This window comes from Macrotis lagotis, chromosome 1, assembly GCF_037893015.1.
Source record: "Macrotis lagotis isolate mMagLag1 chromosome 1, bilby.v1.9.chrom.fasta, whole genome shotgun sequence".
Classification (NCBI taxonomy): domain Eukaryota; kingdom Metazoa; phylum Chordata; class Mammalia; order Peramelemorphia; family Peramelidae; genus Macrotis; species Macrotis lagotis.
Genome location: NC_133658.1, coordinates 130009603 through 130014642, shown reverse-complemented (window position 1 = coordinate 130014642; position 5040 = coordinate 130009603). Strand labels below are relative to the sequence as shown.

Below are 5040 nucleotides of genomic sequence, written 5' to 3'. Positions count from 1 at the left end.
TCCTTCAAAAAGGAGATGGATATTTTCAGTTGGATGGCATCAGTCCAATAGATCAATTATCAAAACAGTCATTTTTTTAAAAAATGGTATCTGCTGCACATCACAAATGACTATGATCACTCACAATCTTTTGACAGAAAGTATAAAAACATTTCAAGACCACAGAAAGAAGATGGAAATAATTAGGGAAACTCCTTAGGACAGGTATCAAAGGCCACTTGTGGCAAGAGTGATTTGAAAAATTGATCGAACAACTGTAGAAAGGCAATGGAAGAAGATTCAAAAGAAATGGCCTTCTCTGGCCCTTTCCTCCTACTCAGTCCCACAGCGCCAGCAATGGTGGAGCCACAGGAGATTGGAACTGAGACCGACTTAGATGTAGGGACCAAGGCCAACATAGACGTTGGGACCGGGGCTGAAGCCAAGGCCAAGACTGAGATTGAGGGGACAGTAGTGGAGTCCGTGGCAGCGGCCACACAGAGTGTGGCTGAGCAGCTACTAAGCCAGGGACAAGTAGCCAGTTATCAGAAATATGTAAAAAAGGCAAAAGAAGCTGCCAAGAATGGACATCTAGAAGAGACCCTCAAACTATTCCATTTCACAGAAGGTGTTTTACCCAAGGACGAGGTGCTGAGCTGAATCCAGAGGGAACAAGAAGTCCTGGAAGAGCTATCGGTAGGAGAAGATGATAAATTCATGGATGTGTGTAACAGCAGCCTGATGCTGTGGTAGAGAACTACATGATTGACCTTTTTTGAATATCAGAAAGAAGATGTGGCCTTTCTCTGCAGCTTATGTAAAGATGGAAAGAAAGGTGGAATATTAGCAGATGATATGGGACTGGGGAAGACCATTCAGATTATTGTTTTCCTTTCTGCTATGTTTGATGCTGAACTTGTGAGAACTGTCCTCCTGATCATGCCTACCAGCCTTATCAACATGTGGACCAAAGAATTTGCTAAATGGACCCCAGGAATGAGAGTTGAATATTTCATGGTTCTGGCAAGATTGAACGTATCAGAAATCTCAACAGGATCCAGAGGAAGAATGGGATAGCTATTACAACATACCAAATGTTAATCAACAATTGGAAGCAACTTTCCCAACTGGATGGAAAAGAGTTTGTCTGGGACTATCTTATACTTGATGAAGCCCATAAAATTAAGAACTCTTCTACTAAGTCATCCATTGCAGCCTGGTCTAGCCCTGTGAAAAAATTGCATCCTCCTTACAGGGACCCCAATTGAGAATAACTTGCATGAGTGAGTTGTGGTGTCTCTTTGATTTTGCTTGTCAGGGATCCTTGCTAGGAACATCTAAAACCTTTAAAATGGAGTATGAAAATTCTATTACTAGGGCCAGGGAGAAAGATGATACTTCAAGAGAGAATGCACTGGGATTGAAAATATCTGAAAATTCAGTGATTCTTACAAAACCCTATTTTCTTAGGAGGACAAAAGAAGATGTACAGAAGAAAAGTGCCAATAAACCCCAGAACAATCTACCTGAAAAATAATGCAAGTGGTGATAGTGTCTATGAAATCCCTTCCCTCTCTAGGAAAAATGAGTTCATTATTTGGGTGCAGTTAGTACCTTTGCAAGAAGAAATATATAGGAAATTTTTATCCCTAAAACACATCAAACAGTTATTAATGGAAACACATTCACCTTTGACTGAGCTGATTGTCTTAAAGAATTTATGTGATCATCCAAGGTTATTGTCAGTGCGAGTTTGCAGTTTGTTAGGTCTCAAGGAAGGCAACTTCTCTGGTGAAGAGGAAAGTCAAGGGTCTCATTCAGAAATCCATATTGATCAGGTACCTCATGAATCCCTAATGCAAGAATCAGGGAAAGTGATATTTCTTATTGCTTTGCTTAAGAGATTGCAAGATAAAGGACATCAAACACTGGTGTTTTGGGGCGGCTAGGTGGCACAGTGAATAGAGCACCGGCCCTGGAGTCAGGAGTACCTGGGTTCAAATCTGACCTCAGACACTTAATAATTACCTAGCTGTGTGGCCTTGGGCAAGCCACAACTCCATTTGCCTTGCAAAAAAACTAAAAAAACAAAACAAACAAAAAAAAACAACACTGGTGTTTTCCCAGCCCAGAAAACTTCTAGACATCATAGAGCACCTTTTAAAGAAAGAGAATTTCAAGACTTTACAAATTGATGGGAGCATTACTCATCTTTCAGAAAGACAGAGGCGAATTGACTTATTTCAACAGTCAAGGTATCTCTGTTTTACTCCTTACTTCCCAAGTAGGTGGAGTAGGCCATTTCTTTCTCCTTACTTTAACTGCAGCAACTAGAGTGGTCATTTTTGATCCTAGCTGGAATCCTACAACTGATACACAAGCGGTAGATAGAGTTTACAGAATTGGACAAAAAGAAGATGTTGTGGTTTATAGGTTGATCACATGTGGCACAGTGGAGGAGAAAATATATAGAAGAAAGGTTTTCAAGGACTCATTAATAAGACAAACAACTGGGGATCAAAAAAACCCAATTAGATATTTTAGCAAGCAAGAATTAATAGAGCTCTTTAAGAATGGGGATTTTCAAAATTCTGTGACACAGTTGCAACTGCGTTCCTTGCATGCTGGTCACAGAAAGACTAATAAGAAACTGGAAGAACATATTGCTTACCTGGATACTTTGAGAATAGCAGGAATCTCTGACCATGAATTGATGTTCACACATGATGTGTCTGTTCATGAAGAATCTGAGGTAGGAGAATCTCAGTATATTCCAGAAAGGGTTCAAAAGGCTCAAATCCTAGTTGAGTTAGAGTCTCAGAATAACAAGCTCTTACTGAACAATGGAAGAACCAGAGTTGAGGAAACCTGGTTGAAAGAATCTAAATCTTCCAAACCAAAGGAAAAATACTCTGAACTTAACATTGTACATCATCCTTCACCACCTATAATTGTTGATCTCATCCAAGAAGACTCAATTCCAGAATAGCAAATTTAAATTTTGTTGAAGAGATTAAGATATATGATCTCTTGGCCATGAATATAGATGTGTCTGTAAAACAATGCAATGATCACATATCAGAACACAAAATTAATGATGAATTTATAACTTCTTTCTCCAATGAAGAGTGCCATGAAATGGAAATATCAAAGACCAATAATTCTGATGACAGCAGTGAAATTTTACCAGATAACTCTCAGGAAAGTGAAAGGCAATTAGCTTATTGAAACAGCAAAAGCTGATCTTAAGCCAAATCCAAATCAAATAAATTCTAAGATTTTAGTGGAATCTTCCATCTTGCTTAGGGAATTGGGTACTTCCTTCATTAGTTTAGCAAGCGATTTGTCAGTAGGCCCACATGCATTGGAGAATTCTAGAACAAGTGAGGAAAAGTTAGAAAAAGAATTCTTGACTTCTTCACTGTAGGTATTGGTGATTTCAATCTTTTCTTGGAAGACTCTAGAGAGTGAACAGAATCTTTTCAAACAATCTTTGGAATCCATTAAAAGGGAAAATAGCATGTGGGATTTAGTAACTAATCTTTGAGGGCAAAGAAGCTTTGGGTATCCAAAGCTTGAGACTCTCTCTGATCAAGAAAGTGAAATGAGATATAAGATGAGGATTGTTTCAGATGATGAAAATGATTCTGTGACAGAAGAAATGTCATGCCTTTCTCACCCATTACTAATACAATTTAGCTCAACTCCCAGAAGTAACAGATCCCAATCTGAATTGCTTTTATCTGAAATATGCAGTGGTGGAAATAATTATGCAATTTCTAGAAGATCCCTGGTTTCAAGAAGATTGCTTATTGATATGATTTTAGAATATGTTGAAGATATAGAAGTAGATGCCAGGGAACAAAAAAGTATGGACATATATTTGGAAGAAATAGAAACAGCAAAGTTTAATCAAGAGTCTAAACATTCAGAAGAGGAACCTGCTAAATAACTCTCATCTTTCCAAAATAAACCCTGTTCTTTGTCTGTGCCTGGCTCAGACTTAGCTCAGAGTGAATTTTGTGAAGATTCACAAGAGGTTATATAGCACACAACCCAAACTCAACTCTCGTGATGGATGAGTATGAGTCTCTTGTCAAAAGTGGAAAGGAACTGAAAGAGAATGGAAAAATACAGGAAGCACTCAACTGTTTACTTAAAGCTCCTGATATAAAAAGTATCAATCCACAAGTCATGCTTCTGACTTTAAATTTATATAAACAACTTAAGCTTGAGAATATGATTTGTTTGTTGAACTATAAAATTCATTGAAAGATTATCAGTTGCTTACTTTTCCTAATTCAGTTTTTCCTAATTTAAGGTGATATTTGGAAAAAGGATAGATTCTAGCATTTTTAGGATCACAATTCAAATAAAACATTTGTGTTCCTACATTTTATGTGAATATTAGTATCATCTGTTACTTCCATAAAGATTAAGGTTGGGGGGGGGGCTGAGTGAGATTTTTCACTATTTTTTCCTTACTGTTTTACTGCTAGAACATTTCATATGAGGGTTTGTAATCTAGTTGGAAAAATTAAAATGAATTTAATTTTTAAAAAGAAAGATAATGGGGGCGGCTAGGTGGCACAATGGATAGAGCACCAGCCTTGGAGTCAGGAGTACCTGAGTTCAAATCTGACCTCAGACACTTAATAATTACCTAGCCTTGTGGCTTTGGGCAAGCCACTTAACCCCATTGCCTTAAAAAATCTGAAAAAGAAAGAAAGAAAGATAATGGAAGATTATGTTAATAACTACCAAATGTTCAAAGTAGTTGGTAGTTAGGTGGTACAGTGCATGACACTTGACTCATATTTCTGAGTTCAAAAATGGCCTCACACATTTACTAGCTGTGTGATCTCGGATAAATCACTTAACCCTATTTGCTCAGTTTCCTCATCTGTAAAATAAGCCGGAGAAGGAAATGGCAAACCATTCTAGTATCTTTGCCAAAAATATTCCACATAGGGGGTCATGAAGAGAGTCAGACATGCCTAGAATGATTGAACATTAGCATTCTTGAATACCAAATGAAATAGCATATAGAAATTCTTTGCA

The 5040-nt window shown here is 37.6% G+C and overlaps 1 pseudogene; it reads left to right on the top strand.

Moving 5' to 3' along the window:
* Positions 1–336: 336 nt before the first annotated feature.
* Positions 337–4251, top strand: LOC141515344 (DNA excision repair protein ERCC-6-like pseudogene; annotated as a pseudogene).
* The last annotated feature ends 789 nt before the right edge of the window (positions 4252–5040 follow it).